The sequence below is a fragment of the Sus scrofa genome, chromosome 16 (assembly GCF_054392235.1).
Source record: "Sus scrofa isolate SSC_HxYL_T2T_F1_AM1 chromosome 16, Sscrofa_HxYL_maternal_Yorkshire_Landrace_v2.0, whole genome shotgun sequence".
Lineage (NCBI taxonomy): Eukaryota > Metazoa > Chordata > Mammalia > Artiodactyla > Suidae > Sus > Sus scrofa.
This window is the reverse complement of record NC_139398.1, coordinates 40,222,372-40,249,950: the sequence shown is the minus strand read 5'-3', so window position 1 is coordinate 40,249,950 and position 27,579 is coordinate 40,222,372. Positions and strand designations below refer to the sequence as shown.

Below are 27,579 nucleotides of genomic sequence, written 5' to 3'. Positions count from 1 at the left end.
AAGTAAAGCACAAGATATACATAAAAGCTTAATCTGTTTAGCTAAGAGAACACAAGTCCTACTCCAAATAGAACCCAAAGAGGGATTATACATACGCACTTTCTATTCTTTTGTCTCTCCCCTCATCACCACATGAACTGTGCAGTAGCTCCCAGCCGGTTTCTCTGCTTCCACTCTTGCCCTTCTACATTCTATTCTTCACACAGTAGCCAATGGACTGTGAAAATAATAAATCATTCCCTTGCTCAGGACCTTCCAACATCTTCCATTCACACAAACAATGAAGTCTACAGCCAACTAAGTTCTACACAGTCTGATCCTTGGCCATCTCCTCAGCCTCATCATCTGACACCCTCCCTATACTCACCCCACTAACCAAATTTCCTTTCTTGTTGTTCCTCAGCTGCACCAGTAAACCTCCCACTACCCACATTTGCACCTGCTGTTCTTTATTCCTGAAGACTCTTCCCCAGAAGTCCTTCATTTTTTTTTAAAGTCCCTCCTTAAATATCCTCTCCTCAGACAAGCCTTCCTTAATTATCATATTAAAAATAGTTACTTACCTTGCTGTTTTTCTCTTCAAATGCTTGATCACTTCCTGACATTATGATATGTAATTCTACAATTATTTCTTCTCTTCTCCTGGAATGTAAGCTCCTTGTCTTGTCCTCCACAGTATGTCCAAACCCTAGAACATTACATAGCATATGATAGGTGCTAAGCAAGTTCTGTTGAGTAAATTAATGAAGAAGTGAATGAAAGAAAGGGGTTAGAAAGGGAACACCATGAGATAGATACAGTACATGTAGACTTCGAGTCTTTTAGGAAATTCATACCTGGAGGAATTTTGCCTGGATTGACTCCAGCATACACTTCATCTTACATTAGTACTTTATGTTACTAAATCTTCTCCAGAAGCCTGAACAGCTAAAATTTTCTATGAAAGTAGGCAATTATGTAATGGCCCTAAGGATTCATTATGTCATTTGTACTATTGCACACAGTTTGCCTGAGTTTCCATTTAATTTCACTCTTTGTGGTCTCCCTGAGCATGAACTGCAGAGTTGTTAGTGGTGAACAATGACAGCACTGGAGAGAAAACGATCTCTACATGTGAGGAGTGTTCTGTTCCACTTTGGGGACTTATATGAAAAGGGATAATGGAAAATGGATGCTGAGTTATAATGTTTCTCATTTTTGAGTCCAATATAATTCAAAAGCCAGACACCCCCATTATCTCCTATTTACAAATATTCAGAGTTTATATATGGATTTGAGCTTCAGTGAAAACAGCTAGTTAACTAGTATGGCACAAGCATTCTATGAAATGGGAAGTGGTTGAGGATTCTATTAAGAATATGAGTAGACAAAGTTAGCTCTAACTGTTTAACAGTCTATATGCTGACTCGTCATGATTTTACTGTTGTTTCTGTTCCCAGCGTTTTCCTTCAGAGGCAGCAAATTTAGCTGATTGCCTCCACACAAGCTTTGTGGGATCCTATTTCTTATACTGGGCAGACCCAAAGAAATTTCCCAGCGGATGGAAGAAGGTAGGTTTACCAGATGGTGGAGAGACACAGGATTCATATGAAAGCAATCAGCCTGTGAATCCCTCCACCATTATTACCATGGCAAACGGAGTGGAGTCATGCCTTTCCTGGCTTGAGCTTTCTTTCTTTGTCCCTACTCCTACCTGAAGGCATCTTTGATGTTAATTTTGACTCAGCTTCATCTGAAACAAGATGTTGACAAATACTGGAAAGTGGAGTACATTCTTTTTATTTATAATTTATCAAAGAGTTACATAGCTCACTGCTGGTCAGACATTTCTCAAAGCATTTAAAATGTTATCTCTTTTAATCTTCATGTCAACACTATTAGGTCAAGCTAATTAATGATTAATTGGTTAATTGATTTGTCCATGTCACAGAGCCAGAGACCAGTTGACCCAGGATTTGACCCTAGCAGACTGACTCCAGGATCCACTCTTATAACCACAACTATGTTGCCCTTATGCCACTTGTCTCTGACAGTGTAGGGAGAGTAAAATCTTATCACAACCTTTTCTTTTTAATTAAAAAAGCTATTTGTAAAAACTGTCAATTAAAAGTGGAATAGCGACAAAATGGAACCACTGTTTCTGTTTTAAAGCATATCTACCACTTTAGCAAAACAAGGAAACAGTCTGAAGAGGAAACATTTTATTTGAAGGGAAAAAAACAAGTGAAGTATTACTGCTTAATGCCCTGGATTTAGGTTACACCACAACTATTTGCCAACAATAATTGCACTTGCATTGATCATTTAAAAACCTGTTCCAGAAAGTGATTCTATTTCACAGGAACATCCATTTATAAGCCTTGTAATCTGTGGTTAATTCCTATAGGATTTAATTTACCCCAATTTGTACAAACAAAATTAGGCTAGGTTTATGTTGTATATACATTTGATTTATGTAATTAAGAATATGTGAGCTCAGTATTTCTATTATATATAATATTATTTTATAGCAAGTTTTCAGAACATTCAGTACTGTGGGGAACTTTTGTCATGCAATATAATATGAGGAAGGAATTGAAAAATATTATGTGCTTTGAGAGAGTAAAATGTTGAGAAGAAACTGTTCATAAAATATTTAAACTAACAATGATGAGATGAAGAATACCTTCCCACTAGCTTGCATTTTATAGTTCCTCTCATCCCACAATCTGAGTTCTCAAACAAGATCTGCTCCCTTTGTTCCAAAAGAGAAAATTTGATTACAGATTAATTGGTGGATAGTCTAGAGTATTGTGGCCAATTTGCAGCAAAGTAAGGACTCAAACTCAGATTTTCCATTGATTTGAAAAATCAATAAAAAGTATTTTCTGCCTTATCAAAATAGCAATAATCCAAAGCATGGTTTTAAATCAGATTAGAAGAAATATCTAATTAGAGGAAATATCCAAATCTATTTGAGAAAACTATAAACTATAGTTTATAAACTATAAACTGAAACTCAAAAAGCAGAACAAATGGAAAGACATGTTTTTGAAGAGAACTCTACATCATGTAGATGTCGTCTCTCCCTACATTTATCTATAAATTAATTAAATCCAAATAAAAATAGCCCTCAGGAATTCCTGTCGTGGCGCAGTGGTTAATGAATCCCACTAGGAACCATGAGGTTGCCGGTTTGATCCCTGGCCTTGCTCAGTGGGTTAACGATCCGGTGTTGCCGTGAGCTGTGGTGTAGATTGCAGATGCGGCTCGGATCCCGCGTTGCTGTGGCTCTGGCGTAGGCCGGTGGTGACAGCTCCGATTGGACCCCTAGCCTGGGAACCTCCATGTGCCGTGGGAGTGGCCCAAGAAATAGCAAATAGACAAAAAAAAAAAAAAAAATAGCCCTCAGAATTTTTTTCAAAAACCATACAAGTTGGTCATGAAGTCTAGAAGAAGAGATAAGCAACAATAGTAAGCAAAAGTTTTAAAATAAGAGCAATGCAAAGGAGTGGACTTATGGACATTTAATGTATTTTAAAGCCCTTATAATTAAACTGTATGATATTAACTCATTAATAAACAGACCAATGAAACAGAATATCCAGAAATATACCAAATTACATATAGAAATTTAATACATAATAAACACAACATCAAAAATAATTGGGGGAAATGAGTTCTTAATAAGTGGTTTGGAGACAACTAAAGAGTCATATGGAGGAAGAAAAACATATCCAGCTTTCAAACCAAGTGAATTAGGAATCTAAATGTAAAAAACCACAAAAGTACTAGACACAAGCGTAACTAAATTTCTGAATTATCTGCAAGTAAGGAAAACTTTTCTAGCCTGGACTCAAAACCCAGAAGCAAAAAGGGCAAAGACTGATATATTTGACTACTTTTTTTACAAATATAAAAAAAAAATAATAATATTTTTATGAGGCAAAACTCCACAAGCATGACAAAAAGACAGATAGACTAGGAAGATTATTTGAAATTTATATCACAGACAGAAGGTTAACACTATTAATAGAAAAGGATTATAGCCATTGAAATAGGTTAGATTTTGCTACAGTAACAAACAACCTGAAACATTTCAGTGACATAAAATAACATTATTTCTCACTTATGCTGTATGTCCATTACTGGTCAGCAAGGAGCTCTATGATCATATTGCCTCCAGGACCCAAACTAATGAAGGCTTCATCTCAATACACACTTCCACAATGGCAGAGGCAGAGGGAAAAAGGCATGCCTGACTGCAGGCTGGTTCTTCAAGCATCTGTAGAGAAAGCACTTTAGTTCTCATTTTATTGGCCAAAGCAAGTCTCATGGAAGTAGATGCTGGGTTTTATAGATGGGAGTATCAGTCTTTGTGAACAGCGATAACAAACCCTCAAAGGGTTTCTAGGAATGAGAAAAAAATAAGAAAATAAACTCTGTAAGAGAAATGACGAATCGAATGTTTACAGTAGAGTTTTACCAACTTGGCGTTATTGACATTTTCAGCCAGATAACCTTTTGTTGTGGGAATGCTGCAAATAAATTAGAAAATGTTTAGCAGCACTTTTGGCATCTATCCATGAGATGCTAGTAGCACTATCCTCCAGTTGTGATAACCAAAAATATTTCCAGATATTGCCCAACGTCTCCTTGGAGCAAAATCACCTGCAGTTGAGAAACAATGGTTTACAAAAAATGAAATGCAAATGACCCTTAAACACAAGACTATCTGTTCAACCTCACCCATAATAAAAGAAATGTCACACCTAACACCGAGATCTTAAATACCATTTTCTAGCTGGACAAGTAATATATAAGATGAGCCTGGAAACTTATCATGGCAGAAAGCAGCAAAACTGTTAGAGACCACCAGAGTTGTGCCATAAGGACATAGAAACTAACTCAGCTGAGCCCACTAGCTGAAGAGGGCTCTTTCAGAGCCAAGAAAATTTGAATGTCAAAAAAAACCTAAAATATCAAATATATAAAAATCTATGAATTTATCAATGCTGAAAAGAAAAAGAAATCTACAAAATCTACAAAAGAAATCTACCACCTCTTTGCTCACCATTGAACTAGGATACCAACTCATTAGTCTAAAATAATAAACTGAAAATAAAGGGAAATAATTATTTCCATCTTTTCTGCATAAACTCTTCCTTTTTTGTTTTTTTTATACACTATTTTTTTAATTTCTTAAAAAATATTTAGAACAGTAAAGGTTGTACTGCATGTCAGGGAACAGATGCCTTTGATGTATCCCGCTTTCATTTGTACCTCAGAACAAAGTTAAGGCATAAATTACTTGCCTGGGCACCAGACGTGCCTTTTGTCCTTGGGTACCTGTCAGTGGTGATAGCACTTGTTCCATGGGCTGGTGGATCAGATATTTGCCACTGAATTTGCACAGGCTCAGGAGGTCCCTGCACCAGCTTTATCTTGTGCATTACAAAGAGGACCCCTCAGCGCTGGTCTAGCCCTTCTCCCAGGCATGGGTGATGGTGGGCAGAATGAAGGGATGGGAGGCTGTGTGTGTGTGTGTGTGTGTGTGTGTGTGTGTGTAGGGAGGGGGTTAAGCAGGGAAGGGAGGCTTCCCACCTCCACCCCAGCCATCAGGCCTGTAGCCATGCCCTTGGGTGGGATGGGGTGCCTAGGGTAGGATGGGGTGCCTAAACTCTTCTTGAGGACAACCGAATTATTAATGAGGGAAAGAATTCCAGCTCTAATGTGGAAGGAATAACACAACTGTGCAATCATCAATAATGGATGATAAAACCATGAGGTTACTGGAAACCTTTAAAATAGAAATCAGGATGAAAACAGCTGAACCCAGTAATCAGTGTTAACACCATTAAGAGTGCGACAACTTACCTTGTATGTCTCCTGATGTGAGGCAATACAAAGTGCACAGCAACTTCTTTAAAGTAGTCTCAAAAAGTTTTTAATTGAAGTATAATTGCCTCTAAATTTAACAATCAATTTATAGGAAGGATGTGAGATAAAGGAACTAAATGCAACCTTGAGGATGCAACCAGTCAAATCCAGAGTAAGGGAAAGTCAATAGCACCAGTGACAGTTTTTTCAACAAATTAATGACATTAAGGAGAAAGGGGGTGGAGGGGCAGAGAACCTATTATAGGCATAAGAAAATTTAAGAAACAATAACTAAATATATGTATAGGCTTTATTTAAATACTGCTTCATAAGCCAACTGGAAAAGACATTTTGAGAAAATTGGGTAAGTTTTAAATGGCCTTAGATTTTAGATTCTATTAAAGAATTGGTGTTATTTTTATTAGGTATGACAATATAGTATTGTATTTTTAAGCCCTTATCTGTTAACAATACCTTCTGAAGTACTTGTAGATAAAATAATAATAAATCTGGGATTTGCTCCAATTAATGATGGAAAAGGGAAGCAAGTCATGGTATGAGGACAAAGTTAAAACTGGCAAATTGCTGACAATTAATGAAGCTAGGTGATATACTGGAGTTCATTATATACTGGGGTTCAGTATACTGATTACTTTGCTTTTATGGGTGTTTGAAAAGTTTTGTAATAAAACAACTCTTAAAGCTTTTGGTGCAGATGTGACACTGTCAACCATCAACAGCTCTACCCAGAACCTGTCTAACCAGTCTTGTTATGGCTAAGGAGCATGTCTAAGGCTAATAGATATGGCTAAGGAGCATGTCTCTCCTGTACTTGACAACACTCACACAATACTCTGCTCACCTTCCACTCTCCTTACTCATTGCATATCCCAATTCTGCATGGCCCCAGGCCAAGGAAATTAGGATTGAATACAGCCCCCCAAAACTTATGTCAGCTGGTTCCACAAGCTAGTGACATCATAAAAATATTTGACTGAGGGCCAGCTGTTTTAGAGTAATATTGGGTTTACTTATGTAAGATGAGAAGCGTCTTTGTCAGGACCCTTAATTCAGATGTTCCAGAATAAAGATAATGTTTAGATATCAAAACTGAATGAAAAATGAGACAGTCCCAAGATTCATAAACTGGATTTACAGTCTGTTTCAGGCATCGCTGCTTCCTCTATGAACCACATCACAGAAAGAGCTCATTAGAAATGAAATACACAGACAGGGTATGTGACAACTTTGCAATCCTCTGATGCTTCAGGGCTAGTGGGCTAGATGTGCAAACAACAATGCTACAAATAATCCCCAAACAACATCCTAAATCCCTTTATGAAATATTTGGCGCTATTGGAAAAAAAAAAAAAAGAAAATTGTGACACCAAGACCAGCTGTAAGAACACTGACGTGCTATTTTAAATGATAAAAATTAAACTTTTGATAAAAATACTTCTGAGTCCTAGAAAGCACACAGATTTTAGAGTTGGGGAAAGATATATTCAAAGCTTATTCCCCATCACTTGCCCAGGTATATATCCTGGGCACAGGCTGTTTAACCTCTATAAATCTCACTTGCTTCATTTGTCAAGTGGATATGAAAATGCTGGGAGTTCCCGTCGTGGCACAGTGGGGACGAATCCGACTGAGAACCATGAGGTTTCGGGTTTGATCCCTGGCCTCATTCAGTGGGTTAAGGATCTGGTGTTGCCGTGAGCTGTGGTGTAGGTCACAGACGCGGCTCAGATCTAGTGTTGCTGTGGCTGTGGCATAGGCCAGCAGCTGTAGCTCTAATTAGACGCCTAGCCTGGGAACTTCCATATGCCACTGGTGCGGCCCTAAAAAAGACAAAAAACAAAAAACAAACAAAAAAAAAAAACAACAAAAGAAAATGCCTGTTGAACAAGGCTGTTTGTTGTGAGGATTAAAGATCTTATACACACACACATTCATGTTTACAAGTGCTTAGTAAAACACATAATGAGAATTAAATAAATAGTAGCTATTACAGTTACATAAGTTCAACTGAGGAAATGTTCTAGGCATTTAAGATAGGAGGCTATAAAACTCTTTTGCTACAAAAAGGAATTCAACAAACCATTTTAAAGACATTATAGATGCTTAACAAAAAATGAACACTTTATGCATCATTTATCAATGCTGAATACAAGTTTCCTCTGTTGTGGTGAGGACAGATACCTAACTCTACATACAAAAACCAAATTACATTACTGAAAATGCCCTGGGTGAAGAGAACCGTTGGTCAGTGGAAATTTCTGTTCATTGGTTCCTAATACCATTCATGCAATTTCCATCAGCTCATTTACCACAGCACTTTAATTGCTTCTCATTGATTCCTGCCCAGCCTGATGTACAATTCCCAAGGCTATGCCTGCCTTGTGTGCCCATCCATTATCTAGCCCCTAAAATGCACTTCCCTTTTCCTTTGTCATGTAAATACAGTCTTTCTACAGAATCCAAGGGGTATTGGGTCAGGACCCTTGTGGATACCAAAATCCAAGGACTCTCAAGTCCCTTATATAAAATGGCATAGTGTTTGCATGTATCCTCTCCTACACTTTAAATCATATACTTTAAATCATATCTATATTACTTACTATACCGAATACAATGTAAATACAATGTAAACGCTATGTAATTAGTTGCCGGCGTGAGACAAATTCAAATTTTGTTTTTTGGAACATTCTGGGATTTTTTTTCCAGATATTTTCAATCTGTAGAACCTGGAGATATGGAGGGCTAACTGTATGCAATTGTCCATTTTTTGATAGTATAACTTCATAAATTAGTATTTAGTAAGGTCATTTCTAGTGTATGATAATTTGAATAGGCTAACTCTTAGTGATTGCTTTGCAGACTCAGTTTATGGGACAGACTAATAGTGTAAACAAGCCTCAGGCAGTTGCTCCTTATTTAGCATTTGCAAAACACTTTATATAGGTTTGTGCTAATAATAATAATAGCAGCTAGTATTTCCCGAGCAATCATTATGTGCTCATCTTCTAACTGCTCAAAACAGAATAACAGAGTGATCTTTTAAAAAAATTCAGGTCAGCTCTTCCTATTTCCCTTCCCTTCTCTTTCCTTCCTGATCATCCTATCCCTAAAAATTGGGGAAAGGCATTAGGAAAGGCAAAGCAAGGTAGGCATCCCCTGGGTTGGGGGAGTTGTTGTGCCCAGAGTAGGGTATCCTAGCCTTGAATGGAGCAAGTAGTGTCCACAAAGGAGGGCTTCCTGCAGTGGGGAGTCAGAGCTTCGCTGAAGGAGTGAGACAAGGATGGCATCCACAGACAGGGGTGGCCCATGGTAGGGAATCACAGGCCAAGCAGAGTCAAGAGAGGATCAGTGTGGGAGAGCAGTCTCAGCTCAAGTAGGGTGAGAAGGACATCCGTGCAACAGGGAGGTCTGATATGGGAGTGTCCTTTGCAAGATGAAGAGGAAGTCCACATGGGCATGGAAGGGATGACCAGGCACAAGGCATTAGGTTCAAGAGCCCAAACAGGGAGAGCAAGACCTTCACAAGGGAATATGGCCAGAGCCCAAGTGAGGTCAGAAGGATGCCTATACTACTACAACTATCTGGACACTAGGGTCTGTCCATACAAGTGAGTTACTAGATGGACCAAGTGCAGAGGTCAAAGCCTAAGCAGAATGAGGAGGATGTCCATGCACAGGAGCAGCCCAGCAGGGGGAAATAAGGATCTGAGCAGAAGAGGGTTCCATGCAGGCAGGCAGCCAGATGCAGGTGTCAAAGCCCAAATAGGGCAAGGAGAGCATCCACGTAAGAGGAGCAGGTGTGCGTGACATAGTGGAGCTCCAGTGTGTTTTGACAAGAACATCCATGGGGAGGGCGCAACAGCAGCATTAAGGTACCTATGCAGGGGATTGGTCAAATAAATAAAGATACTAGGGTAATGGGAGCAAGTTTTCTCACTGTTGAGTTACAAATATGCAAAGAGAGAAAAACAGAATCTCACTGGAATGGGGGTGGAATATTGGTGTGAACTCATGGTTTTCAGTATAGAAGAGAAGTAAATATAATGATAAATATGGAGTTCCCATCGTGGCATAGCAGAAACGAATCCAACTAGGAGTCGTGGGGTTGCGGGTTTGATCCCTCACCTCGCTCAGTGGGTTAAGGATCCGGCATTGCCATGAGCTGTGGTGTAGGGTGCAGACATGGCTTGGATCCCAAGTTGCTGTGGCTCTAGCATAGGCCAATGGCAACAGCTCCAATTAGACCCCTAGCCTGGGAACCTCCATATGCCACAGGTGTAGCCCTAAAAAAAACAAAAGACCAAAAAAAAATGATACATATATATGTGATTGTGTGTATATATATGTGTGTGTGTATGTCAATGACTGGATTTTTACAAGAAACATAAAAAACAGAAGGGCATAACAAATAACAAGTGCTGGAGGGGGTGTGGAGAAAAGGGAACCCTCCTGCACTGTTGGTGGGAATGTAAACTGGTACAGCCACTATGGAGAACAGTTTGGAGATACCTTAGAAATCTATACATAGAACTTCCATATGACCCCGCAGTCCCACTCTTGGGCATCTATCCAGACAAAACTCTACTTAAAAGAGACACATGCACCCGCATGTTCATTGCAGCACTATTCACAATAGCCAGGACATGGAAACAACCCAAATGTCCATCGACAGAGGATTGGATTCGGAAGAGGTGATATATATATACACAATGGAATACTACTCAGCCATAAAAAAGAACGACATAATGCCATTTGCAGCAACATGGATGGAACTAGAGACTCTCATACTGAGTGAAATGAGCCAGAAAGACAAAGATAAATACCATATGATATCACTTATAACTGGAATCTAATATCCAGCACAAATGAACATCTCCATAGAAAAGAAAATCATGGACTTGGAGAAAAGACTTGTGGCTGCCTGATGGGAGGGGGAGGGAGTGGGAGGGATCGGGAGCTTGGGCTTATCAGACACAACTTAGAATAGATTTACAAGGAGATCCTGCTGAATAGCATTGAGAACTTTGTCTAGATACTCATGTTGCAACAGAACAAAGGGTGGGGAAAAAAATGTAATTGTAATGTATACATGTAAGGATAACTTGATCCCCTTGCTGTACAGTGGGAAAATTAAAAAAAAGAAAATTAAAAAAATAAATATGAACTCTAAAAAAAAAAAAATAACAGAAGGGCATAGAAAAGTTGAAAGTAAAATTATCAAAAAAAAATACACTATGCAAAAACTAAAGAGGAAATCAAGAGCCAAATTTTGAAGAACTTTTTGTGACATAACTAAGGACTCTGAATTTAACCTCTGTGATGGGTTGGGTGTAAGATTGCATTCTAGTTATTGAGCAAGATAAACTTGCTCATGAGTGAGAAATTCAGTCACTGTGGCAATTGGGTAACTCAAAGAGTGCTAAAGTTGAGATAGTAACTTTAAAACTTTAATGCAAGGAGTATAAATCATTCAGCTGTAAGGTGGTTCCAGTATTTTTTCTGTGGGAGGCCAGGGTACTGCTCACAGTTTAGCACAGGTGGCATTAGGTTGGTGAATTCACCAAGTCCAGACGCTTTATTTCTCAACAGTATTCCAGAGTTTCTCAGACTCAGGGAAATTAACTCTGACAAAACTCATAAGATTCTGATTTATAAAACCAACATGTGGATTCATCAATATTTAATGAGGAAAAAAGACACATATGGGTCAGGATGACAACCTATTCTCACTCTGTACTTACAATCAGAAGCCATACCAAAGATGGTGTAATGAACTTGGAATTTATGAGGATTTTCTCTGCTCCTTTCCCTCATTCCGATTCATTTTCTGCCCTTCTTTGCTTTACTCTATGTCCACAGAGGCTCGCCTCTATGACCTACCACACACAGTGGTGCCCTCCTAATCAAAGGCTTTGGATTTATCTGTCGAAAGACCCAACCAAGAAATGAGAGGGTGAGAAAAGGAAAACTGGGCATGTTTCTTCCTTGCTTGGTTCCATTCCTCTGGCAGGAACCTCTCCCATCAAGACCTCAACTGCTGCTGGTAATCTCATCATCTGTGGTCCAGCTCCACTCTCACTGGGCTCTGAACCTGGAAATACCACTTTCTCCTCCAGGTAGGTAATCATTTCCAGTGGTTCCAGTCTCTGTGGACCACCTCAGTATCCAGTTAGTGCTCTCAACCTGCCTATTTCTCAGTAAGTCTCTTTATTAGAATTATCGGGGCTGAATTGCATTTCCTGACATTTGAATGAATAATACAACATTTCTGAAACACCAAACATTTTCATATTTTATTTAGGGTGACCTACATCACAATTTAAGCAGAACTTAAGTGGGATTCAGGACTTTCTCTTTTCCAGTAGGAATGGGTTGGTCACCCAGATCCTACTTGACTTGACCATATCTGCTTACCATACCTATATGGTTATTTATTTAATGTTGTCTTGAGACGGGTTCATTGTGTTACTTCTTATTACTTTGAAAAGAAACTTAAAATCACTGCCTAAATGGAAGACTAACATCATTTGCCTTTGATCAATTCAAGAAATTATATTACAGAAATCAAAGAAAATGGAAAGTAAGCAATAATGCTATATTTAACTTGAAACTATTACTGCCTGCAAAGGTCCTGCTCTCTCTCTAAACTTAAAAGGAATATTTGTGAGTGTCAGGCATTAAAGACACACTAGCCCCCAAGTTAGACTTTCTGCTTGTTGTATCAAAACATCTGGTGGAAATTGTAAGTGGATAGCATTCTCACCATCTAAGTCTGCATTATTTACAAACATACATGTATTACCTACATCATCGTGATTATGCCCAGTGGTATGTGCTCCATCCTTCAGTAAACAATAGTTTAAAGGATGGCCAAACACCTGAGAAAACTGAGGTCTACTCTGATGTCCCACACCATTGTAGACATAATCAGGAGAATAGCTGGATGCTACATTGGCCTGACAGGACCCACTTTCCACAACACCCATCCCTTAGCTGTGCTAGGATTAATATCATTAACAGTTGCTTCTGACTATTTCTGTGATTCTAAACCCTATTCTTTTTTTTTTTTCTTCTTTTCTTTTCTTTTTACGGCTGCACCTACTGCATATAGAAGTTTCCCATTTGGAGGTCAAATCAGAGCTGCAGCTACAGGCCTGTGCCACAGCCATAGCAACACCAGATCCAAGCCACATCTGTGACCTACACTGCAGTGTGTGGCAACGCCAGATTCTTAACCCACTGAGCAAGGCTGGGGACCAGACCTGCATCCTCATGGGTACTAGTCAGGTTCTTAACCTGCTGAGCCACAGCAGGAACTCCTCCAAGCCCTATGCAAATGGACAATATTTTTCTTTTTTGTCTTTTTAGGGCTGCACCCATGGCATATGGAAATTCCCAGGCTAGGAATCCAATTGGAGCTGTAGCTGCCAGCCTATGCCACAGCCACAGCAATGCGGGATCTGAGCCACATTTGTAACCTACACCAGTTCATGGTAATGCCAGATCCTTAATCCACTGAGCAAGGCCAGGGATCGAACCCTCATCCTCATGGATCCTAGTCAGGTTAACTACCACAGAGCCATGACGGGAACTCCCAAAATTTTTTCTTTGAAAACAGTAATCCTTTTAACAGGAAATAGATTTTTTTAAACCACAGAACAATTTGCTCTCTTGAAGGTAACTTTGTAAATCTCTTTTATAGTATGAGTTTATTATGCCTTTTAACTCTTAGAATACAATTTCATTTCTTTCCTTTTCATATTTTTAGAAAGCCACTATTACATTCATGTTATTATAAAATACTGTACTATAAATACTGTAAATACTGTGCTATAAATACTCTGGCAACTTGTTGGAGTGGGAATGGGTAGGTATATGAGCAGAAGCCAAGTCTAATTCATAGAAGAGGTAACATTAGAGTTCAGAGATTGAAGTTAGTTTACATACAGTTTAGAAGGAGATGATTTTAAATTGGATTATCAGACGACACAGTTCCTACATGTAAATCCATATAGGAGTCATTAGTATGGCATGTGGGTAAAAGACATCAGGATTTGAAGTCAAATTTGAGCTTTTTTTTTTTTTTTTTTTTTTGTCTTTTGTCTTTTGCTGTTGTTGTTGTTGCTATTTCTTGGGCCGCTCCCGCAGCATATGGAGGTTCCCAGGCTAGGGGTTGAATCGGAGCTGTAGCCACCGGCCTACGCCAGAGCCACAGCAACGCGGGATCCGAGCCGCGTCTGCAACCTACACCACAGCTCACGGCAACGCCGGATCGTTAACCCACTGAGCAAGGGCAGGGACCGAACCCGCAACCTCATGGTTCCTAGTCAGATTCGTTAACCACTGCGCCACAACGGGAACTCCAAATTTGAGCTTTTATCTTAGCTTCAGAAATTACTCTTTGTCCAGTCCTGGGAAAATTACCTAACATTATAGGCCTCCATTTCCTCACCCATAAAATGTGAAATAATAAGTAATTCTACCTATTTCATAGAGTTAGTATGAGGATTAAATTTGATAATATTCTTACACCAGTGGTTCTCAACTGGAGGTAATTTTGCCCCCCACCCCCCAGACATTCAGTAAGGTGTCTGGAGATATTTTTATTTTAATGACTAGGAGAGGAGGGGAGGCTGCTACCAGCATCTAATAATCTAACAAGTAAAGGTCAGGGATGCTGCTTAATATCATGCAATGCACAGGACATCCCCCACCACAAAGGCTTATTTGGACCAAAATAGGAAAGGTGCTGAGGTTGAGAAATCCTGACAGCCTAATGTCTGGCTTACAGTATGCATTCAGTAAATGCTTCCAGAGAGAGGAGGAGGAAGAGGAAGAGGAGGGCTGATGCTGTCTGTACAAAGGAGATGAGTTCGCTGCAGCTGCTTTCTGTTATGGTGAATGCCAAGCCATCATGACCTGCTGTCATCAAGTGCACTCCCTAATCACAGCCACCAGCTGTCTATCTACATGTACAATTGGTCATAAGGTAAGGAGGTAAGAATTACAGACTGATGGACCCTAGAAGAGCAGTCAAGCATCTGACTACAATGAAGTTTTCTTCTTCTTTCTTTTTTTTTTTTTTTTTTCCCTTAACTGCACCCATAGCATATGGAAGTCCCAGGCCAGGGATTAAATCCGAGCCACAGGGATCACCAGATCTTTAATTTAACCCACTGCACCACAGTGGAAACTCCCCACAATGAAGTTTTATAAAAACAGAGAGAGTAACCAAACTTCCATATAATTCTAACACACAGCCACCATCTCCTGTCCTGTGAACAAATATCTCAGGCCTGAGAACAATAAATGGCAAGACCCAGTAACCACAGTTGGCAGTTCATTTGGTTCACTAGCTTTGAAATAGTGAATCAGTACAACTCAGATGTGGTGTAGCAGACATGTTTTTAAAAGGGACTATAGCACACTATTTAAATGGGTCTTACATATGAAATCTGGGAAGCCTAAAGCCTTCTATTGAACCTTCAATCCAAGGATGGTATGGCTAAGCAAAGAATGGCTGGGGACAAAAACAGGAGATGTCCTGATGAATATATATAGCATCAGTGATAGTGCAGTCTTTTTCAAACTAAGCTTCAGCTAACCACACTTTGGCAAAACACAGAAGGAGGATCTGCCAACAGAGGCTTGAGCCGCAAACCAAAGAGTAATCTGCATGTATACATGATGTGGAAAGAACCACTTGTCAGATGCTGGTTTTTCTCAGCCACAGCCTCATGTGCAGTGGTATCATCTTCAAATTATGAAGGACAGTTTGATTCTTTAACTGTGCACACATGCAGAGAACTAATGAAGGATAATGCCCTATGTTGACAAGTTAATGTCTCAACAGAGAAGACCAATTAGGAAATGTGTCATTTAGGGTGCTGCCTATACTTCCAGAATCAACTCAAACAGTATCTTTGTTTGAACTGACATCTCAGCTAAATGCTTAGTCTCAGCATCAGACAGAATGGGGTCCGAATACCAGTGCCACTGTTCACTGACTCTGTTATCTAGGAAAAGCTATTAAACTTCTCTAAACATCAGTTTCATCAACTCTAGAATGGAAAGAAAGAAAAGAGAAAGAAAGAAAGGAAGAAAAAGAAAGGAAGGAAGGAAGAAAGAAAGAAAGAAAAGAGAGAGAGAGAGAGAGGAAGGAAGGAAGGAAGGAAGGAAGGAAGGAACCTGACCAGTATCCATGAGGATTCAGGATCAATTCCTGGCCTCGCTCAGTGGGTTAAGGATCCAGGATTGCCATGAGCTGTGGTGTAGGTCGCAGACACAGTTCAGATCCCAAGTTGCAGTGGCTGTGGTGTAGGCCAGCAGCTGCAGCTCCAGTTTGACCCATAGCCTGGGAACTTCCATATTCTGCATGTGTGGCCCTAAAACGCAAAAATAATTAAATAAATAAATAAGTAGAATGGAATAGATAATAACTACTTTGTGGAGTTGCAGTGAGCATACTTCAGATGGAATTCCTACCACCACATCCAGCTCAGAGTAACTCTTTAGTAAAAACTGGATGCCTGTGGCCATTAGTATCCATCAAGGAAATCACTTATGTTCATATATCCTCCCCTACATTTGAGAGCAAAGGACACAGATCTGTCAATCATATCACATGTTAATAACTAGGGCACAGGGATCCACATACACCACAGATAGAGCTGCAAACAAAAACTGTAATGAATTTGTTCATGATTCTTCCCAGAAGCGGACACAACCTTTCTTCAATTTCAACACAGCTATTCGAATGTTTGTCCTTCCATGGTTTTTTCACATCTGCATTGCCACTGTTTTGTGGAAAAAAATATATTTCTTTTGAATAATTTCTTCCTCATATGTTTTTCTTTCTTTGCCATGATACTGGCATACCATATGGCAGCCTTCAGATATCTGTCAGTAACAGATGCTCCACTGGAAAAAGTTTGCTATCAGAAACTATAAGGAGGAAATAAAATAATTTTTTCCTAAAATTCATAAAAAGTTAAGCTATCCCAAATACCATTAGAATAGAAATGCCTCTGGTGAACTTCAGGTGACCATTTGCTCCCTAAATATGTAATTTGGTAAGATGTAAGTCAGTTCCACAGATAGAGGCAGAGTAGGAATAGGTTCAAATACCAGAATGAGAGAAAGGAAGGAAAGTGTGAATATAATTAAATTGGTATTTCCCCTGATTGTTTTGTGACTTGGGAACTTAGCAGTCTTCATGAGTAAGTGAAAAAAAGTGAGAAATGTCATGGAAGTTAATATTTTTGAGTGCTTACTATGTCCCAGGCACTGTTATAAGTCTTTTACATATATTAAGTCAGAGCAATCTTATGAAGTGAAAACCATGGCACCCTCATTTTGCAAGATGAGGGAAAGGAAGGTTAGAGAGGAAAGGTACCAAGATTTCACAGCTAGGAAGTGGCAGGTCTGGGGTTAAATTCAAGTAGTGAAGAATCCAGAGCCTTTCCTTTCAACTTCTACACTTTTAACTTCTAATATCTCTAAATGAAAGGAAAGGAGTATTGCCCATCAGACACCATTTAAAATCTAGACAACAGCCCACTTCACAAAATAACATTATGAAATGAAAGGATGATGCTCTCATCATATAACAATTAAAATGGTATTGCTTCCAGCCAAAGATCAATGTTGTATTTTCAGGAGAGTAATAAAAAATTTTTAGTTCACTAGGCTTGGAAAATTAGCCCACAAAACATTCAGAATTTGATGATTGTAATGATCTTAATGGATTTTTCTTTCTCCCAAGAGCTTAACATTTTTACAAGAAAAGATGAGATTTTTCTCCAAGTAGTCTAACAAATATAAAGAACTGTCTTAAATTTTTTAACTTTTTTATTGCATTATTCTATTTAATTCACAAATTTCCCTGTTTCCTCTTAAATGGAGAAACCATGAACTCAATCTTCTCATTAGCTCCTAAGCACCATCTAGTGAAGAAACAGAAGAATTACAAAAGAATTCCTGCTGGCAATCATGATTTAACCCATAGTAATAAAGCCTAAGTCAGCACCATTTTATATCTTGTTCTCAAACAAACTAATGAGAGTTAAGTACAAACATTACAGGTAAGGTTTAAAATATGTCTTTAAGGTTTTTTTGTTGTTTTGAATTTTTAGAAATGAGAATCAGTTTGCTTTCTGCTTCCAACACCACTTGCCTTTCTACTGCTATTGACTATATGTCCTCAGACAGCATTTTAGGTGGCATGTTTTACTGTACCAATAACCCAGGATGGTTTTTGAAATCTGTTTTTTCTTTATCAGCCCATGTTCTGATTTTTTCCTCCTATTCAGGTATCACACTACAATTTTTTTTTAATACATTCACCTAGCCATTTATCAAGGACAATCTCTGCCCTCCATAAACTCACAATCCCTAGGTACAGAGGTTAGGGAAACAAAGAATTGCAGGTATTATGATAGAGTATAATGTAGTGTAGAATTAATCAATCTAATCAGAAGTGTCAGAAAGGATAGGCTACCATTTTGCAATTTTGTCAGAAGGCAAGAAGCATATCTTATTCTACAGTAGAAGCTCTCTTAATCAACCTTCATTTAACCAACTCACCACATTAACCAAAGCTCTCCATTATGTCTATAAAATATATTGACTCACACCCACTGCACCATGAATTATTAGTGCTAGAAGGCTATCTAAACACTCATGAACATCTGTTCCTACCAGCTGAGCTGGATGCTTAACGAGAGGCAGTTGGATTTTTGTCCCCAAATATGTTTATGCCAGATTTAGTTGTAGTTACACAATATTAATTATACAACTTAAGTAGTTACTACATTAGTCAATCAAGTCTAAGTTCGAAAATTGGTGTCAAGTTAGGTGGGAATGAGACAGGTATAGAAGACTGAGGAGGAACATAACAATCTGGGAGAATTCTGCATTCAAATTTGTTTGAAGATGTTTTTAGACTCTTGCCCTAATTTTTTAAAAAACCTGGAAATCTTGGCTGATGCTTATGGGTATTTTTTTATGCAAGAAAGATAATGCAACAGCATTCCTAGGATCTCAAACTTTAAAAGGAAGTAAAACAAAAGATCATAAAACTATCACTCATAATCAAGATAACATTTTAAAAGTGGCACAGAGGTATAGGAATGGGGTCAAAGAAGGCAAAATATGAGCTCAAGATCATGAAAAAAATAGAATAAACTAGGCTCTTGAAAGAGAGCATGAGAGGTGAAAGTCTTTGAACCATGGCAGATGATGCCATAGTAACAAGGAGGAGACAAAGTTGATCTCCTCGAGTTTCATTTTCCTTTACTCTGTGTAAAGTATAGTGAACTTTAGCTGGAAGAGGTAGAAGAGAGGACTTCATAAAGGAGCTCCTAACTCCTCTCAAATGTACCCAAATGAGACATGTACATACTATTTCCAAGTATAAATTCAGAACACACCTTGAGATTAATAACTCTGCTGCCAGCCGTCCTTGAGGAATCAAGACAAACAGGAGAAATGCTCTAAGACTAATAGTGGGCAATTTATTCGTGACCTTCCAAAAATGGCAAGAGGTTCATATTGAAAATGTTGTACTGGAAATACACTAATCATCCTAAGCAACATTCTAGAACAAATCATTAAAATCTCAGACCATGAGCATCTAAAAAGGGAACAGTGTTGAGTGTGAATCATGATTAGTTCCTAGGAAACAAATCCTACCAGAACTAACCCATAACTGTTTTTTTATGTTTATTAGGTTAGTCAGTTTCCTATTTCTGTGTATTTTTGGAAAACATTTGACAAAGCTTTTAAAGATATCCTTCTGGACAAAAAGTGAAGAAATGTGAGTTTAATAGATTTATTGCTGTTTGTACCTAAAATGATTAACAGCTCAAAATGTCCACTTTTGTCCTAAGTCCTACAAAATGAGGAAGTATTTTTTTCCTCAATGAATTCAATAAGAAAAGTTAGAAGGAACAGTCAACCCTTTGAATGGCAGACTCAGGATCCTGTTCCCAAAGGATAGAAAGTGGGTCCAAATAAGGCAAGCCATGTATATATGATATACATATATAGACTATATATAGTATAAATGGGAGAGAAATTAATTAGCAGCAGCCTGTGTGAGAAAAGAGTTAAGGATTTCAGTTCAATATAGTAAATTGAAATAAAGCATCGTAGAGGTAATGTGCTCATACACTAAATTAATTACAGCAGTTATAGTAGTAGTACCCTAAAAAGGAGACATTTTCCATAGTGGCTGGCCAATGACATCAAATGTTAGAGAGATGTTCAAGAAAATGAGTTCTGAGATTTACATTAGGTGGAAAGGATGTCACTGTTGACTTTCAGGAGAGTAATTTTCACTAAATAATTAAGGTAGAGGCCAATGACAAAGGCTTGGGAGGCCTGAAGAGAGTCTGAGTAAAAGTAAACTACCCACTTGAGAGCTTTTGATTGGTAAAGGAAAGAAAATAGCATTTAGGTAGAGAAGATAAACTAGTATTGGACTAATGCTAAGTTGTCTTGGTTTAGAGAACTTCATTGATTTTACACAATTGAGAGCAAAAAACAGAATTGTAATTAAAACTAAGAAGCAATATGATTAGTGTCCTTTGACACTATACTCTGCCTTGAAAAATCTATATGCTTTTGTCTTTTATTTTGATTTTATACTGTATATATACACACACACACACACACACACATAAGCATATCAGAAAGACTAACTCTGTACACACACACACACACACACACATATAAGCATATCAGAAAGACTAACTCTGAGGTAGTATAGAGGAACTAGAATATAGTTTAGCAGATGTATTGGGCTAGTAGAAGAAAGGAAGAGTCTAAACTGTGGATAGACAATATTCTGCAAAAATTTGATCAGCTCTACTGTAAAAGAAATCAACCTCTGCAGGGAATATGGACTAGCATGGGATAAAAAGGTCAAAAGATAATGGAGAACCCAGATAATAACAAAAAGGAGGACCAGAAAGAGGCAAGAGACAGAATCTGCCCCAATTAGACTAGACTACAGGCTTTGTAACTTCCCAGTAAAGAAGATGCAGTTCTTAACACCAGAACCACAAAGTGCTTTTTTTGTAATTGAATTATTTTGAGCCTGTTGTATGCCTTTGTATGCTTAAGTACATAATAAGATCTACAATTAATCTACATAATAAGAAGAAGAGAAAAACTAAATACAAGTAGTTCATATTCTAGGAGTGAAGCTCATGAGCCTTCTCATAGCACCACATCAAAATGACAGATTCTGTATTTCTAAAAGGTGAAGAAATCTTTTGGAAGAACTGACTGCCAAACACATGCATGAAGTTAAGAAAATGTCAAACTGGTACATTAAACTGTACTTTGCTTCTTTGTTTAGCATCCCAAAGAGTTCATGAATTACAAGCAGTTCCCAACTCACCAAGAAGTTGTTTTCTCAAAGTTAGTTGGCAAATAGGTTCTGTGACAGCATGTACTGTGCTTCAGAGTGGAGCCAGACCGTCCAGGTTCAAATCCTGACGCCACCACCTACTTGATCAATTGGAATCTGAGTTCCCACATTTGTAAAATGAGATACCTACTCAAAAGGACTGTTCTGTTGTGATTAACGAGTTATTACATTGAAAATCTTTAGCATCCTGGCTCATTGTGAGTATTCAGTGAATGTTAGCTGTTATTATAATTAGCACACTCACAAGAATAGGACACAGTGAAGTATTTCCTAGAACAGGAGGTTCACAGGGCTGTGGTTAAGGAAAAGGACAGGAGAGAACTACATCACCAGGGATTTGGTAAATGTCTATACCTCTCTATATGTGTGAGTGCTTTCTGAGTTACATTTTGCAAAATGTTTAGTAGAGTATGTTTAAATTCCAAAGAGCATGATAAGCAAAATAAATAAATAAATAAATATGCTTAATGAAATTAAAAATTCAGTGATCAGATGACAGTGGGAAATGCTGTATAATATCCTTTCTTCTTGGAGATTTATGGAGCATATTATCAGTTCTGTGATTAAAAGAACAATACAGAATTCCTGATGTAGCGCAGTGGAAACAAATCTGACTAGCATCCATGAGGATTCAGGTTTGATGCATGGACTCACTCACTGGGTCGGGAATCCGGCGTTGCCATGAGCTGTGGTGTAATTCACAGACAAGGCTCGGATCCTGCGTTGTTGTGGCTGTAGTGCAGGCCAGCAGCTGAGGCTCCGATTTGACCCCTAGCCTGGAAACTTCCATATGCTGTGGGTGTGGGGCTAAAAAAAAGAAAAAAGAAAAAAATAGAGTTGAATTTTGTTTATTCCAGCATTTCCTAAACTTCTGTAACCACAGAAGCCATTTTTCTCCTACCTGCCACTCCCATCACCTTTTGGAAGATGCTTCTCCAGGTCAGTTACTTCCCAAACATTCTAAATTGAAAAACAAACAATAGTTATCCCTAAAGAAATAAATGTGGAGCTTTTTGACTCACAACCTCAGAGAATTATAAAAATGCTCTTTATAAGTATAATATTGGTTAAATTGTGATTGCTATTCTTGCTCAACCCATTCAAAGTCAGAATAGCAGTGTTAAGCATAAAACTCCAAAATTTAATTTTTCTGCTTATATTAGTAAATCCACTCTAAGTAATTTTCTTTTTAATTATTATAGGCTTTAGTGAAGATCCATCTGAGAACTGAAAAGTGTATTAAAGCAATATAGTTCTGACTTATTGTGGTGATCATTTCACACACTATATGTACAAATACAGAATCATTATGTGATATACCTAAAACAAATATAATGTTATGTGGCAATTATACCTCAATTTTAAAAAAGCATTATAGTTCTTCCTTCATAAATCCAAAGTTGTTTAATTATAAAAGAAAGGGAAGCTTTTAACTATTATTGCATGGAAAAACAGGAATAATTTGTATGGCAGCCTCGTGATGTTTTTACAATGCATGCTAGTACTCATGTTAGCTCTTACTAGTTTTCTTGCTTCTGGGAATGTTTTTATCCATGGGTTGGAACTTAAATGGATAGACATTGTTATGGAGCCCACATTGCTGTAATAAGTTTTAATTTCAGCATAGTGCTCTTAGTTTTTATTTCTTCTCTTTGAAACATCTCACAGAGCTTTTAGAATGCCATGCGCCTGCTTTCTTGCTCACAATAAAACACTGGCACAAAAGTTTCTAAAGTATGAAGGTAAGAGAGAATTTAATTTCTCAGAATCTTAATTCATTAATTCATTCATTTAAAAGATATGTACTGAGTATGTTCCAGGTGTCAGAATATATGCTAAGTACTGAGAATACTAAGAGTGGGAAGAATTAGACAAGATCTCTATTGCCTTGGACCTTATAGTTCCAGGAAGTATAAATATAATTATACATTTAAAAAGTTGGAGTTCCCATTGTGGCTCAGCGGGTTAAGAACCTGGCATAGTATCCATAAGGACACAGGTTCCATCCCTGGCCTTGCTCAGTGGCTTAAGGATCCAGCATTGCCACAAGCTGCAACATAGGTCACAGCTACAATTCAGATCAGGTGTTGCTGAGGCTGTGTTGCAGGCCTGCAACTGCAACCCTGATTCCACCCCTAGCCTGGAAATTTCCAGGTGCTGCATATGCAGCTGTGAAAAAGAAAAAAATGTTTAAATTTCTCTGAAGAAGAAATACTTGGTTCTATGAGTCCATATAATAGAAGCGTTGAACTAAACTGGTGGTTCTGGGATACTCCCCAGGAAAATATTGATAGAGTCAAGAGCTGAAGGAAGAGTCGTAATTAACTGGATGGCAAAATAGTGGAAGAGCCTCGCAAGCAGAAGTAAATGTACACGCAAGACCCTCTGGAAAGCAAGGGCCTGGGAAGCTGTCACTCTCAGCCATTTCCTGAGAAAGCAAACTAACGAACTAATCCTAGCCCATTGGTGAATGACAATCATATTATGTGTCCAGGGATAACTGCATGTTCATCATTGGAGATGGAAATTCTTAGCTTAGGGGGAAAAATCATTATTTAAATAATGTTGAAGTTTCAAGCACCAGGACAGGCTGATAAGGGAGATATTCTGGGGTAAATGGAGTTTCCAAGTGTCTCCCAACTCATGCTACTAGAAGAATGACCATCCATGCTCCACAGGAAAAGGGGAAATGGAGACAATGGAAAGAAATAAGAAGGAATCTAAGGAAGGGATTAAAAAAAGGAATAGTCAAAACAAAATTAATGCGTAATTTAAAAAATAGAAGGAACCGAGTCTGCTATTAATTCTTTGTCATAGCTTATTTCAGTCTTCCATTACCATGTAACCAACCATTCCCAAACAACAATTTGTTATTTCACAGAATTCTGTTAGGCATTCTGGTAAGGTTCAGCTGGTGGTTCTTCTGCTCCATGGATGTCGTTCACTCTGCCTTCGGCTGGTAAGTCCAAGACAACTCTGATCCTCTAAGACTCTCTCCCAGTTGCCTCTCTTGATTCTGCCCAGCTTCTTTATAGCATGGCAACAGGCTCCCAAGTGGGAACTTTCCAAAAGGCCAAGCCCCAAATGCATAGGCACTTATCAAGACTCTGTCTGCATGTCACTTGTTAATGCCCCACTGACCACATCAAGTCACATGGTCAAACCCAGAGTCAAAGAAGGATTGAGCTCCACATGTAGGAGTGACTAATCTTTGAATTTCTAAAAACGGTGTCTTTCTCTGTATGTGAGAATATACGATCACCAAAGCATCACAAAAAATATTTAGCCTCCTCCTTTTATCAAATCTGCAAAATTCTCCCACACACCCCCACTCTCTACCACAAAGAAGATAATTTTTACAAGTGTTTTAAAATCCCCCATGAGAGTAAATCATGCTCTTTGGGAAAAGGAATAATTTATATAGGAGAATCATTAACTGAATCTATTATTCAATCCATTTGTAAAAGGTGGTTAAAACATGAGTCACCTCATTTTGATATTTGTTAGGAGAAATGATTGAAGTTATCAAATGAGATATTTTGGTCATCATAACTTCAATGACTTATATTAAGGAATATATTGTGAAAAATTCTAGCATTTATCTTTATTTTACCTTTGCTTGAGAGCAGCATAAGGAAAGGGAAATGAATACCAAAACTGACAAATGACTATTAGAAGGGAGTAAAAAGAAAATAGTAACTATTCCAAGCGTCATGACTCCAAGCCTTCTCCTCATAAATAACCTGGAAAACAGCAGTCATCCTCTAGCATGAGTTTTATTTAAAACATTAATAGCTATTAATTTGAAAATCTATAATGTGTTCCAAATTTGAAGGGAATTATTTCCTTTGAAATTTCTTAATTCAGTTATTAACTTTCACACACTTGCTCCTCCATTTAAATGCCTGTTCTGGAGTACCTGCTGTGGCACAGTGGGTTAAGGATCTGGCATTGCCACAGCTGGAACATAGGTTGTGGCTGCAGCTCAGTTTTGATCCCTGGCCCAGGAACTTCCATATGCCATAGGTGCAGCTGAGGAAAAAAAAAAAAAAAAAAAAAAAAAAAAAGCCTGTTCCTTCCTTGTGTGCCTAATCATGTTTCTTATCTTCTAGAACACTTCTCTGCAAGTGCTCCCCAGAATTTCCTACTCTCGCCCAAGCAACAATAATCATTCTCTTCTGTGAGCTACCTCCATAACTTGCAAATCATTTAAATTTTACACTTATAACAAACTGTAATTTTGGTGTTCCTCTATGCATTCCTATACTTCACTGCAAGGGACCGTGTCACATGTATCTGTTACCTGGCACAGCACAAAGCACACAATAAATAATAAATGGCTAGGCTTGAAGTTCCCATCTTGGCACAGTGGTTAACGAATCCGACTAGGAACCATGAGGTTGCGGGTTCGATCCCTGGCCTTGCTCAGTGGGTTAAGGATCCGGTGTTGCCGTGAGCTGTGGTGTAGGTTGCAGACGCGGCTCGGATCCCGCTTTGCTGTGGCTCTGGCGTAGGCCAATGGCTACAGCTCCAATTAGACCCCTAGCCTGGGAACCTCCATATGCCGCAGGAGCGGCCCAAGAAATGGCAAAAAGACAAAAAAATAATAATAATAAATAAATAAATGGCTAGGCTTTTCATTGCCATGTCATCAAATATTTTACAGACAAGAAGCCAAACCAAGGGTGGAGGAAACAGAATTGAGAACATTTCAAGTATAAGCAACTTCTCACCTCATCTTGTAATCTAGAAAGTGTCATTATTGCTACCGTTAGCTTTCTTATGGCTTCTTTTAGTTTGAATTGCAACTCCTTACTCCACATCTCTTCCAGAAATCTGATTCTTCTCTCCTTTGATGTTCCCTACCTCTATTTGGAATCTACAAGAACCACTGTAGTTTGGCTTTCACCCATCTCATAAATGATACTTTGGTCTCTCTCTTCCCAGATGTTTTCCTCCCCGTATCACAGGAGTAAATTGTCCTCCATGCTCAGCAGTGGCCACTGCACTCTTCTCACCCTCTGTTCCTCCTTGACAATTCCCTCTCATCCCAGAGGCTCAGGTACTTTGGGAACACCTATGATGCTAAGCTCCTCCTTATTGCCCCATGTTCTTCCTTGCAGTCCATTGCAAGTGGCAGCACGAAAATATTCAATCATGGTAGTTTTAAATAGCCATGGTTTAATCTTATTATTTAATATCTTCTTTGTTTTGCTCAATTTCCTCAATTCCATGGGGGGAAAATATTATTCCAGAGGAGTAAAAAGCCATAGATAAAATAGGAACCATGACATTTATTCAAACAACCAAGCACTCATAATTTAAGAAAATATAGTTAATTGGCAGAAGATATGGTTCTTGTTGTTCCATCTGCCACAGGGTAATTATGGGAAGATTGTGATGCTTTGTGCTCCAATTTCTCCAGTAGAAAATTACAATTAATAACATACACAGAAATTACTATTTTTTAAAAGGTATTTCATCAGTACCAAAAAATTAGTTGAGCTAGAAATGCTAACTTGTGTCCTTAAAAAGACAATAATTATCAAAAGAGCTGTGTTTTGACCTTTGTTTCAGATGTGCTCCAACTATGAATCAATATTTCAACTTTTGGCTATAGATTTAATACCAAATCACTGGTGATAAACTAGGAGAAATTAGATGAGAAAGCACTTTATATTCCTCATAGAGTAGGGAGGGAGGGGAAAAAAAAAAAACCTTCCCAGAACTCACTACATTTTTTAAAACAGATTTTTTAAGCGATTCAGTTACTCTCAGGAGAATAATTAAATGATTCCTCCTTAAAACTTCTTTGCTGGAAGCATTTGAATTAATTCCATTCCAAATTATTTAAACAAGAGAGCACCTACTACTTTCTTTGTGGAAATAATACTCCATTTTCACACAAAGGAGAAAAAGTTTCGCCCCCAAATAGAAATTGTACTCTATTTTAAAGGTTTTTACCCTCAATCTATTGTGGTAAAATAGAAGAAATTGTGGTAATAGAAGAAATTTTCCAAAATATGTTGAGATTATTATATCCTTCACCTTGCATATTTCTTCCTTCCTATTTCATATTAATTTAAGCAATCTTATAACTTCTTTATTTCATTTAGTAGATGTCCATATGCAAAAATATTAGTAACCAAGACTAGAGAGGACAATACATATCCTAGAGGATGCCAGACTGAACAAATGAAGACCAAGGACCCAACCATCCCTCTCAAACTTTGGGGTTATGTAATTCACCTCATGCCCACTCC

At 38.2% G+C, this 27,579-nt stretch overlaps 2 long non-coding RNA genes across 4 annotated transcripts in view; one reads left to right on the top strand and one right to left on the bottom strand.

Moving 5' to 3' along the window:
• The window catches only part of LOC102161640 (uncharacterized), a 729,975-nt gene extending 729,076 nt beyond the window's left edge, over positions 1 to 899 (bottom strand). The window contains exons 1-3 of one of the 2 annotated variants that reach the window (XR_014831266.1): positions 837 to 899; positions 564 to 688; positions 100 to 217 (exon numbers count right to left, since the gene is read on the bottom strand). This is a non-coding gene — a long non-coding RNA (uncharacterized LOC102161640). Of the gene's footprint in view, positions 1 to 99; positions 218 to 563; positions 689 to 836 lie in introns of those variants that run through there. The other variant, XR_014831259.1, reaches the window with a different exon arrangement.
• Positions 1 to 27,579, top strand: part of LOC110257349 (uncharacterized) — a 78,633-nt gene that overhangs the window by 23,849 nt on the left and 27,205 nt on the right. Inside the window, exons 3-7 of one of the 2 annotated variants that reach the window (XR_014831250.1) lie at positions 1,440 to 1,550; positions 11,740 to 11,996; positions 14,672 to 14,869; positions 22,985 to 23,058; positions 24,198 to 24,275. This is a non-coding gene — a long non-coding RNA (uncharacterized LOC110257349). The remainder of the gene's footprint in view (positions 1 to 1,439; positions 1,551 to 11,739; positions 11,997 to 14,671; positions 14,870 to 22,984; positions 23,059 to 24,197; positions 24,276 to 27,579) is intronic. The other variant, XR_014831249.1, reaches the window with a different exon arrangement.